Here is a 12,129-nt window from a genome sequence, read left to right as displayed (position 1 = left end):
AATTTACTATTCAGTTTACCCCATACCCCACCTCAATTGGTTATTGTCCCAGAGGCCACCAACCTGGTCAGGTTTCCACAGGAAAGTGGCTTCTGCGGATGATAGACCGTTATTCCCCCAGCACCACAACATGAAAACCAAGTCGGTGAAGTTAAAGGAGAGTTCCGGGACTTTTTTTTTATTGTCCCTACGGTTCGGCCATGTGTTTTTAAGCATAACTCGGTAGATCGTAGAAAACTTTCCTATGGACCTTACCCGACTTTTCGTCCATTAACGCACTCGAAATCAGCCGCCATTTTCTGATAATCCTATCACTTGCCGCATCGCCCTGGCTCACCTGCTTTTGCGGCACTAAATCAAATCCCCCGCCCCTGAGCCTGACATCAGCAGACGCGTACCGCCCATTTCCCAACGCCAAAGCACATTTCGTGTCAACAATCGCTGCGCCTCAGCTAATGAAGTGTCGCCATGGAAACGGCAGGACGCCTCTTTCCTCAATAAGTATAAACACACCGTTTCACAACACACAGCAGCAGATTTTCGATTCCATTACTCTCGCTGTGTTACTTTGAGTATTCTGTGACTCGTTTCTGTGCTCTGGTCAGCTACCTTCGTTGATTGTAGCCCGTGTGAACAGATACCAGTACCACCGCTATAAATTATTTTACTTTCTTTACCACACAATGGCTACAATAATGCCGTATATGTACGAGCCCGAGTACACCGAGGAAGAACTACTGGAAAGGCAAGCACGCGAAAACGATGGGGATTCGGACGGCAGTTGGGAGGACCAGTCAACGGATGAAGAGCCTGGACCATGTCGCATGGACGGCGTCTCCACCTGGTGCACGTGCAATCGGTGCAAGCTAATGCCAACTGAGGAGGAGAACTGCTGCTGCCGTGAAAATTCCGGGTGCTTGGCCTACATTTCGGAAGGCGAGCCAAGTCCGCAATGCATCACCGAGCTGCCAGAGTTCAGGGAAGCCTGCCTCTCACGGACAGTGTTGAGGATGATGGTGCTTATGCACGAACTTTGCGGCACTGTTCGTCCGCGTAATCCGAGTAACGAGTAAGTATACTCTGGTTGTGATGTCAGTGATGCCACTACTATTTCATGGTCGTCTCCCACATATAAAACTACATCTACATATCATTCGAATGCATGTAAATTGGTTCCATGTTGTGCATTTTCTAGATAGAATTTTTTTCAAAGCAGAATGACATTTTTGTACCTGAATCGACAGTGATAAGAAAGTTGTCATTTTAATACAGTTTGCATCTTTCATTTTCACAGGTGGTACAGGCTGGTGGCCTATCGTTGCTTCACTTGGTGGCTTCACGGGAGGCTCGGACACCGCGTTCGGAGAGTAATACCTGCCTGTGCGGTACTTGCCATTAGACAACATTTCCCCAGCGACAGTGGACAATACCGCGGATTTTCCCTGGATGTGCTGCAACCGCAACTTTACAATGTGTAATGTTTATTATTTATGTTCAATTGAAATTAAGATCTAAAATAAAACCCAACATATATTTTAACAATGGTTGTTTTGATTTTTTAAATGAATCTAGTGTGTCTCCATTGAATAGTCTTCCTGTGCCTTGTCTTGTCACACCACATGTCTCCGGCCAGCATCCTCCCTCACGCTGGCCGCCCACCTTCAATCCACATAACCGTTGAACCCATATGCAGCAGACATACATATGTTATTTTGCGGGTTGGCATCAAGCCTCCCGGCCTTGCCTCCTCCCCCAAAAATACTTACCACACCACTTTGTTCAAGCGTTGGCAATAAAAGGAAGGCCGTTGGATTTTATTGATACAAAACGGTTATAGGTAAATAATCAATATGGTTGATCATAATAAATCATCCTTTTGGGCACCGGGTACAGAGATGACCCCCTCTGGCCCGTGCCGCCTTGCCACCACAGGCCAGCCTGCTGCTGACTAACTGCCTAGGGATCCAGGGTCTCCAGGGTGAACTGCACCCATATATTCTCCTGGGAGGGTGAGGTATTTATAAACTCACCCCCCTGCCTTCCATGTACTAGATCCTGCAGCCTGCCTCTTACATGCAGTTAGATGGCCTCTCCTTGGTGAGGCCCTGCGGCAAACGAGTCTTGTCTGCACGACCACCGCCCCAATCCACCCCCCGCCCTATCAAAGGCAGTTCGCACCGGGGTACTTGCGCTGGCAAGTGGAGCTGTCAGGGAGCGATAAAGGCCAAGAGGTGCCAAAGACCATGTACACTTCAAAGTGGTCTATAGAGCATGGGTTGTTGTTCCCATGTCTACCGCCAGACCCCGTGTCTCCTGCCAAGCATCCCCCCTCACGCTGGACGGCCCCCTGCAATCCACATAAGTGTGTCTCCATTCACGAGTCTTCCTGTGTCTTGTCTGCACGACCACCGCCCCAATCCACCCCCCGCCCTATCAAAGGCAGTTCGCACCGGGGTACTTGCGCTGGCAAGTGGAGCTGTCAGGGAGCGATAAAGGCCAAGAGGTGCCAAAGACCATGTACACTTCAAAGTGGTCTATAGAGCATGGGTTGTTGTTCCCATGTCTACCGCCAGACCCCGTGTCTCCTGCCAAGCATCCCCCCTCACGCTGGACGTGATTCATACACGTCATTCATTCACAAACACACCCCTGTTTCGAATTCTTTATAACCCACTTCATATTTATAATGAGAACTTCTTTGCACTTTGCTAGTCAACCCGTGAAGGTGCTGGTTATCTGCTCTTCGTCTCTGTGAACTTCCGTGACCACTTCGAGGAAACTCGTCAGTTTGCAACCTGTGAACTGCTCCCTGTTCTTCGACAAGAAACTACTCTGATCCCTGCATCTAACTGTTTGCTCGTCAAGGTAAGGCCATGTACCATACTCATTTTGCGTCCAATTTCTTTTCGTTCAAGACAGTACATGCAAGGAACTAGTCACATGTTCTGAGTTTAGTCAAATTATTTTTCTATTTTTTTAAAGTTATTCAAATACTTATCTGCATGTGAATAACGTGTATAGTTCCAAGAACCAAAACATACCTTGCATTGAACCTTTTATGTGTCATTTAATTTTTTAACACATTGGTATTCATAGAGAATTGTTGATCTTTACTTTTCAGAACTTTCCACAATGCCTGCCTGTTCCATTGGCGGTTGCCCTTCGAAGACCCATAAATCTGAAGGTACTATAATGCATGTTTTCCCTAAGACAATAGATCAGATAAGAGAATGGGTCCGATACTGCGGATATCCACCCTCTGAGCTTGAAAGTAGAGTCCTAGAAGTCTTTGCGGACAAGAGGGGTGATCGATACCGCATCTGCAGCAGGCACTTTACCTCTGACATGTACTCCACATCATTGCTAATAAAGAAAAACACACCGCGAGCGAGGCGAAAATTGCTCTCAACCGCTATTCCCACTCTATTCGTCCACATCCCTCCACTGGTGAGTCAAGTTTACGTATTTATCTCTCGGCCTTGCGGTAGTGTGTAGCATTAGCTAACAATAATTTCCCCATTTATGTATCCACTCAATATGAAGGCGGAAGATTCTCCATCCGTGTCGTTATTGCAGTCATCAGCCACTTCAAGCGCCTATCGGGTAATCTTACTTAGCTATTCTGCCATTGACTTGTTTTAGGCATGTAAATCAATAGTTTTAATTTATCGTGTAATTATTTTACCTAATGGTACACCCTTGTACTCGTCCTCTAGTCTTTGTTTTCAGTTATAATTATTGTTATCCAAAATAATTCAAGTACTGTCTTTCAGGGAGATGCTGAGGAGTCCAACGCATTGACGACAACCGTTGATGTCACTCAGATGCTCGAGGTACGTTTCCGGACAGTTCCATCGATGGAGATCATCAGATCTTGCATTCTTGTAGCGTGATTGTTACACACAATGTTTCTCTCGTTTTTAGCCATTGATATGTCCTTCTGTCGTCGCCCTCCTATGTGTCTTCTTTTTTCAATATTGTGTTCATTACTAATGAAAGTCCTATGTTTCAGGGAGTCGATGGAGCATTAGTCCAAGAAGAAGGGGGAGCGTGCAGTTACGGGTCGGCGCAACAGCTTGCAGAAGTGTGCACCGCAGTTACATCGTCCCTTGATGTTCTTATGCATTTCGAGGTATGGATACTGACAGCTCGATCAAGCGAGATCATATGACGTGATTACATCCGCTATACTTCCTTCTTTATTAACGCAAGTACTATGTTTCAGGGAGAGGACGGAGCTTCTTCTACAAGAACATCACCCCTAGTAGTTGATGCAGATTTCTGGGTGGTGACACTTCCAACGATCGAGCAAATCGAATCATATTTAGATATCCATTATTTATTTTAGACAACTGATCATTTGTGCAGGTCTATTTAGATGAGCCGTTGACGCCTGCACAAACTTTATGTTCTTTTTATCAAAATAGAAAACCATACTAATGCAATTACTGTGTTTCAGGGAGTCACTGAAGCATCATCTTCAATAATATCATCAATGGAAGTCTATGAGGAGCCCGAGGTATGGATCTTGACAGTTCCATCTAACTAGATCAACAATGCGTGAATAATTGTCGTTTGAATGTTCTACACAAAGCGTTCATTCGTGTTTTGCTATTGAGATGTACGTGGGTATTGGTCCCCAAGTACATTTTGTGTTTTCGATATTATTATACATACTAATGAAAGTTCTATGTTTCAGGGAGTCGATGGAGCGTCAGTGCGTGATGGATGTGCTTATCAGGAAAACATAGTCGTTGCAGCGCAAGAGGAAGTGGAGACATATACACACGAGTCGGAGCAACAGCGTCCTGATGTTAAAGTTCGAGGCAAGAAAGTTTCAAAGAAAAGAAAGCAAAAGAAGGTTAGTGTCCTGGTCACTATATTATGTTGTTTTTCACTGTTAATAGTTCAATACTGTAAGTTGTGTTTAAACTGAACACCCCTTTTCCAATCTGTCCTCTAGTTGCGAGTGGGTGTACGAACTAGATCTACACAGACAGTGAAGCGAACGAGAGATGTTGCTTGTCAAACCTTTTGGCAGGGACTTGAGACTGGAGAAGCATCGTGCCAATGGGAAGAATATGAAGTGATTGACAACGGAGCTATACCACCACCAGCCATTGATAGTGAATGTCCTCCTGGTAGTTCGGATGCAGTCGGAGATCAATTCACAGAATCCACACCCGCAAAAACTAAGACCGCGAGAAAGTTGAAGAAATTGTTTTATTCACCCATCGCCGGAGAAGGAACAGATGTTGCAATGGAAGAGAATGAAGTAGGCGACAATGAAACACCATCAATATCACTGAACATAGCGGAAGATTCTACCTTTCATGTGAGTGACATGTCCTCAACGTTACAGGCCGAACCAGCTGGGATGCAGAGTGACAGTATAAGGAAAGAGGCCAAATTCATTGTATTCGATAGTTGTTTGATTGATATTATTATTCGGATGAAATGTGGGCATTTGGTTGGTGGGGAAGTATGTGGGGAGCCATTGATTAATGTGACTCGTGCAATTCGAGGCACTAACCTTAAAATACATGCCACCTGTACAAAATATCCTTTCACATGGTCTGCACAACCTATGCTGGGACAACTGCCAGCAGGCAATCTACTTTGTGCAGCGGCTGCACTTTTTAGTGGTTCAAGTTTTAAAAAATTAGAGTCTTTCTTTCAGTTTGTGGGAATCCATTTCATTGCGAAAACTCAGTTCTACAAATACCAAACCGATTATCTATTTCCAGCCATTAGCGAAGCTTGGAGAATGGAAAAAATGTCTATTGATAGTACATTCGCGGGCAAACGGTTCAGGCTAGCCGGTGATGGACAGTGCGACAGCCCAGGATTTTCAGCCAAGTACTGCACCTACCACTTTCAGGACATGGAAAGTAAGAAAATTGTGAGTTCGGTGGTCGTGCAGGTGTCACAAAGTACATCCTCAGTGGCCATAGAGAAAGTTGGCTTTGTAGCATCATTGCAAGAACTACAATCGCGGGGAATGGTGATCGACCTGATAGCCACGGACAGACACGTTTCAATTGCCAAGACAATGAGAGAACAGTACAAAAATATAAATCACCAATTTGACGTTTGGCATCTTGCAAAATCAATCAATAAAAAATTGTCGGCTGCAGGTAAAAAAAAAGAATTGCAAGGTATTTCACAGTGGTCCAAGTCAATCAGCAACCATCTTTGGTGGAGCTCAAAAACATGTGGAGGGTCGTTGGAAATTCTACTGGAAAAATGGCGGTCAGTAATGCCACACTGTACAAACGTTTACCGATGGAACACGAACCAACATTTCCACAATTGTGAACATGGCCATTTGTCCACAGAGGAGGCACGGAAGAAGAAGTGGTTGATTCCTTCATCACCCACTCACAAAGCCATTGAAAAGATTGTATTTGATAAAACTATAACAAAAGCTTTGAGGGGACTCACGGAATTCTGCCACACAGGAGATTTGGAGGTGTTCCACAATATGTGCCTCAAGTACAGGCCAAAACGATTGCATTTTGGCATGGAGGGCATGATAAATCGGACTCTTTTAGCGGTCTTGGCACAAAACCATAATGTTGGCCGTCAACAAAGTAGGACGACCGGAACTTTAGGGACGCTTCGCTACAATAAGGCCTTCACTAAAAGAAGTAAACAATGGGTGATCAAACCAGTGTTTGAGGATATGCAATATGAGTTTATTGAGAAACGTATTGTTGACGTCCTAGATAGGCACATAAATGGAGTTGTGAACGAACCTGTGCAGGGGACAACTGCATTGCCACCCAACATTGCATCTGTTCCATGTCCACCTAAAGAAGAACTCATTGAGAAATACACATCACGGTTTAAATGATTGTAATTTGATTGTCTGTTCTCTCAAGTCTCCTCATGTCGCAGGCCCATTGAATATGTGTATCTATCCAACCTTGTTCATTTGCGCATTAAATTAAACCAAACAGTAATATAAATCATTTTTCAAAAAATATAGAATCTCTCTGTATTTATGGTTCTGTGTGGCTGCAAAGCACGCAGACAAAATGCAAAGATGGAGTGTAAATTTCAAGTCCTGTGAGAATGCCTTACACTGAATGTAGCTAACTAGGAATGTGTGCTCGTTCAAAGTGAAGGTCAGCTGCTTTGATTTTTTCTCGGGTGCCAGAATGGCCCACGACTCAGTATAAGGTTCTATTGTATTTTGACCTTGACAGGCCGGGACCACGTAAGAAACGATAATGAATATAATTTCAGAAACGAAAGCCATTTCATGTTCGTTCATTAGAAGAAATAACGGCATAGAAGGAGTGGTATTTCGGGGCTGCCCTACGCACAGACGCAATGGAAAATGCAAATATAATGTAAGTAACTCTTTAGATGAGTTTATACCGCAATTTAATTACTATACAGTAGCTTTAAAGACGGGTTAAGTTGTACTTGTTCGTTCTATGTGGCATGTTGTTTTGTACCGCGCACTATCTTGGGGAGAACCGTCTACTTTTACGGAAGCACCTCAAAACCTTTGCTTCTGCTTTCTCTCTCCCTCTCCCCTGCAACAACTGGTCCACTGTCTGCGATCTCGGTCCTGGGCCCTTCCACTCTCCACCTGCACTCCCTGTCAACCCCTGCACTGAGGGACTGTCTCAGTATCCTACAGCCCCCCTTGACGTTTAAAATCCAGTTGCACTGTCCTAGCTATGAAATAATTTCCCGACCGAATATATAAAATGAATAATTTTAATAAAGATCTGATGGTGAGACTAATTTCATTGTTTATGTTTTTCAAACAGGTACATCATGCATTACTGCATGTGTCACGAGTACCAGACACCGGCGGACGGCTTCTTTAACCGCCAGTTGCTTCTCCGCGTGAACAACGTTACCACCCTGACCATTTTATGGGACGATCGCCAAGTACAAGTATGCCCTTACGCGGTACTAACGGCTAGATGCAACATACAGACCGTTGTGGTGGCCTAGTGCCTCGTTGTTGGAACAGCCATGCGATTATCAGTGCGACCGAAGAGCTTATTTTATCGTAAACCAACACCCTGTGTACTGCACACGAACATCGCTTGCCTCAAGACGAACTATTTTGGATCGAGAGCAAATAAAAATGAAAATCGCTGAATATTCTATAAACATTTGATGTCCAATAAATGTACTTTGCCAAATGTACAATCTTGCAGTTTGCTTTTAAACCACAGTTTGATATTCCGAATTGTGGCGCTGTATTGTGAGATGATCTAAGACCCTGTGTACAGCAAAGGAACATTGCGTGCCTCAAAACGAACTATTTTGGATCGAGAGCAAATAAAAAAGAAAATCGCTGAATATTCTCTAAACATTTGATGTCAAATAAATGTACTTTACCAAATTTACAATCTTGCGGTTTGATTTAAAAGTACAGTTTCATATTGCGAATTGTGGCGCGCTCTGTTGTGTGAGCTGATCTGTGTTGATTTCCGGGTTCTGTGTGGAGTCGCGTAGAAGACGCCTGGGCGCGTTTGCCTACGCAGCACAGTCACGTCACGGATAGAGGCGGGGAATATGAATGTTTTGATAAAGTCTGTTTCAGGGGCGGGGGATTTGATTTAGTGCCGCAAAAGCAGGTGAGCCAGGGCGATGCGGCAAGTGATAGGATTATCAGAAAATGGCGGCTGATTTCGAGTGCGTTAATGGACGAAAAGTCGGGTAAGGTCCATAGGAAAGTTTTCTACGATCTACCGAGTTATGCTTAAAAACACATGGCCGAACCGTAGGGACAATAAAAAAAAAAGTCCCGGAACTCTCCTTTAAGGCCTGGTGTTGACAGAATAAAGCACCAAAAAGACCTTGCCACTTCTGTTTTAACTATTTATAAGGTACAACAGTTACTTGGGGCCGTGCAGGACTTAACTGATGAAGTGCAGGCGCTGCATCAGGAGAACGCTGCAATGCGCCTGATTGTTATGGATAGAGAGGCTATTCCTATGGATCTCCCTTGGGGGGGTTTGGGGGGGGGCCTTGCCTGTGGAAAATATGACAGCGATCCAAAACAGTTGCAAGAGTTCCTGAACACTTGTCGGATTCAGTTCACCTTCAAGCCGCTTCAATTCTCTACTGATTGATTAAAGGTTTGGTACATCTTGTTGCATTTAACAGAATGTGCCTTAAGCTGGACCACCCCTTTTGTGACAACCGCAAGTCAATTACTGGACCAGTTGGATGCCTTTATTACTGAATTTCAACACATGTTTGGACGTTCGGAACTCGCTTATACTGCTCAGGAGAAGTTATTGGACTGCCGACAAGGATCTGCTTCCCTTCTCAGTTCTGTGATGAAGATCAAACAGCTTGCTGATGAAACCAGATAACCCGAGGAGGCCAAGTTCACTTTATTCAGATGAGGACTGAATGGTGAGTTAGCCTGGGTTCCATGCCCTGCTACCTTTCAGGATCTACTTACAATGGTTCTGCAGTTAGAGTATAGATTACAGGAGAGAAAGACAAAAAAGAGACATTTGAGGTCTGTTCCCCTAACTCAAATCCCACACATGACTGGTAGAGCAGACGCTGAACGGACGTTCCTGAACCTATGCAGTTGAGTACGGCCCAAGGGCCTCTTTCCATGGAGGAAAGAGCACGTCTCAGAGAACAAGGCCTTTACATATACTGTGGTTCAGCTGGTCACATAGTTCTAGCGTGTCCATTAGCCCCTTGGTGGAAGCAGGGAAACTCCACCTCCCAACCACAGAGGGAACTGTGGTTCGGGAAAAGGCAGTCTGTTCCTATAAAATATGCTACAGTCAACAGATGATGTGTCCCAGGTTTCGTCCTCCAATTTACTTGTGTTCAGCCTGACTTTGGAGTGGGAGGATGGTATTCTTCCAGCGTTAATTGACTCCGGAGCAGCAGCCGTTTTCATGGATGATGTTTGGGCTCATCGATATTGTTTACCCAGTGGCAGTTGAAGGTGATGACGGAGAGCCCCTAGTTAAGGGAATAGTAGTGTAATATTCAATTCCTTTGCATATGACAATTGCCAATCATGTGGAATCCCTATAATTTCATCTGATAAAAACTGCCCATTTTCCAGTGATACTCGTAATTCCCTGACTGCGCCTCCACAACCCTTACATAAACTGGACCTCTGAGGCGTTTTTTAGGTTATAAATATTGTATGCAACAATGCATTGATAAGAAGAACCAAGTGGAACATCTCTCTTCTCAAGTCTCGCAGCAAGGTTCTTCTATGTTGTCTTTTATACGTACCATTCCTCCACAGTATTCCTGTTTTCAAGACTTATTGAGTGATCAACGGGAGAAGTCTCTTCCGCCCCATTGCCCATTTGATTGTGCGATCGAACCCGTCCTGGGTCCCAGATTCCCTTCAGTCATTTGTAATACCGTGGAAACTGTTCCTCAAACAAGAAATGAGGATGATACTTACCTGTATTTCCACTGAAAAAGAAATGTCTGTCCTAAAAACTTTCGTGCTTAGCGAAAAGTCTTGTAAATGTTTAAATATATTCATCTGTGCAAAATCGTTTTGAAGGCAAAATAAAATAGCTTCAAAACTTGATAGTTTGTCTGAGGATCTCTCACCCTGATTGAAAGTTGTTTACACACTCCTAAACAATTTGGACCTTTTGTGGTTTTGGAACAGGTCAATCCAGTTGCCTTTAGTTTGCAAATTCCTGACCACTGGCGCAGGATACATCCTGTTTTTTTTCATTCATCTTTACTTAAACCTTTTTTGGCTCGCTCTGTTGGCAGTTCCCCTCATCGTTTTCAGCTGAATTTTAGGTGGCTGGCATTTGGGATTCTAGATTTTGTCAGGGTTGTATGCGGTACCTGATAGATTGGAAGGGGTTTCATCCTTGTGCCCGTACTTGGGAACCGACCCCTCATGTTCATGCTCCCCGTCTGTTTGACAGATTTCATTGCTTGCACCCATGGCAACCAGATCCCTCCGGGTTTGCATGGGGGTATACTGTCATGCCTTACTTGTTACAGCGCTGCAGCAGTTGGCGGGTCAGGCCTTTCTGGGGTCTGCATTCACTCTTTTGCCACAGCTTCCTGTCTGCTGGATTTTTCCCACTTCAAAATGGTGACCGGCATGGTCGCAAGTACCTTCCAGCATAGCAGTATTTCTGCTTCCGGAAATCCGTTACTTCAGGCGATGGCCGCCCCGGTAACCTGCGCTTTATTGCGTTAGTGTTCCTTGGTAATATTCTTGCATAGCTGCACTTTTCTTGCCTTGTTCTTCTCCCCTTTACTCGCTTCTAGTTCCCTTCCTACTCCTTGTGCTCTGCTGCATTTCTGATTGCCATCTGAGTCCTGTTGAGTCTCCTCCTGGAGTCCAGTCTAGTATTCAGTTTTGCCAGTCAAGTTGGCGATATTGCATCTCTCTTGGAAATCCATACTACACAGAGGTTTTTTTCCCTTCAGTGTTTTTCCCCTCAATTGGTTATTGTCCCTGAGACCACCAACCCGGTCAGGTTTCCGCAGGAAGGTGGCTTCTGCAGACGACTTACTGTTTTTCCCCAAAAAGAAAACCAAATCCAAGTCTGCGAAGGTAAAGCCTGGCGTTGACAGTTATAAAAATACATATTTATTTATGGCCATATAAAACTATAAAAAAATGACTACCAGCATGTAATATTATCACACCATACTAAATAAACAATACATATGTACAGTCACTGGAGTAGTGCAAAATAACAACCCTCTGCAAATGAAGGTAAGTATTAGTATGCAGCACTACAGGTCCACAGATATACAACACTAACTTTAAAAGTCCATCCCTAAGATGTATGAGGCCTTGTGCCCAAAAGTTCACCAAAGTTCCACACAGTTTTGTGAGACAAGAAAACGTTAATGGAGGGCTTCTGGGGTCCAATGAAGAGTTCCAAGTGGCAGAGAATAAGTTGTTCTAGCTAACAAGTGTCCCCCACTTTTGGAATGCTTGCGCGAGCAAGCAATGGCAAAGCCCAAACTATTATAAAAACTTTTCAAAAGTTACGAAAGGGAGATAAGGGGCTTCAGGTAAGTACTGTTACAAAGCACTCCCCATACTACGATTCTTAGGACTTGGCAGCTCTTTAGAAGAGGGTCCAAGGTCGCTTTTCCCACCGTCAGCTACGGTCC

Source organism: Ambystoma mexicanum, chromosome 7q (assembly GCF_040938575.1).
Source record: "Ambystoma mexicanum isolate Mex_15411 chromosome 7q, UKY_AmexF1_1, whole genome shotgun sequence".
NCBI lineage: Eukaryota > Metazoa > Chordata > Amphibia > Caudata > Ambystomatidae > Ambystoma > Ambystoma mexicanum.
The sequence above is the reverse complement of the archived record's forward strand: the minus strand, read 5'-3'. Positions refer to the sequence as shown.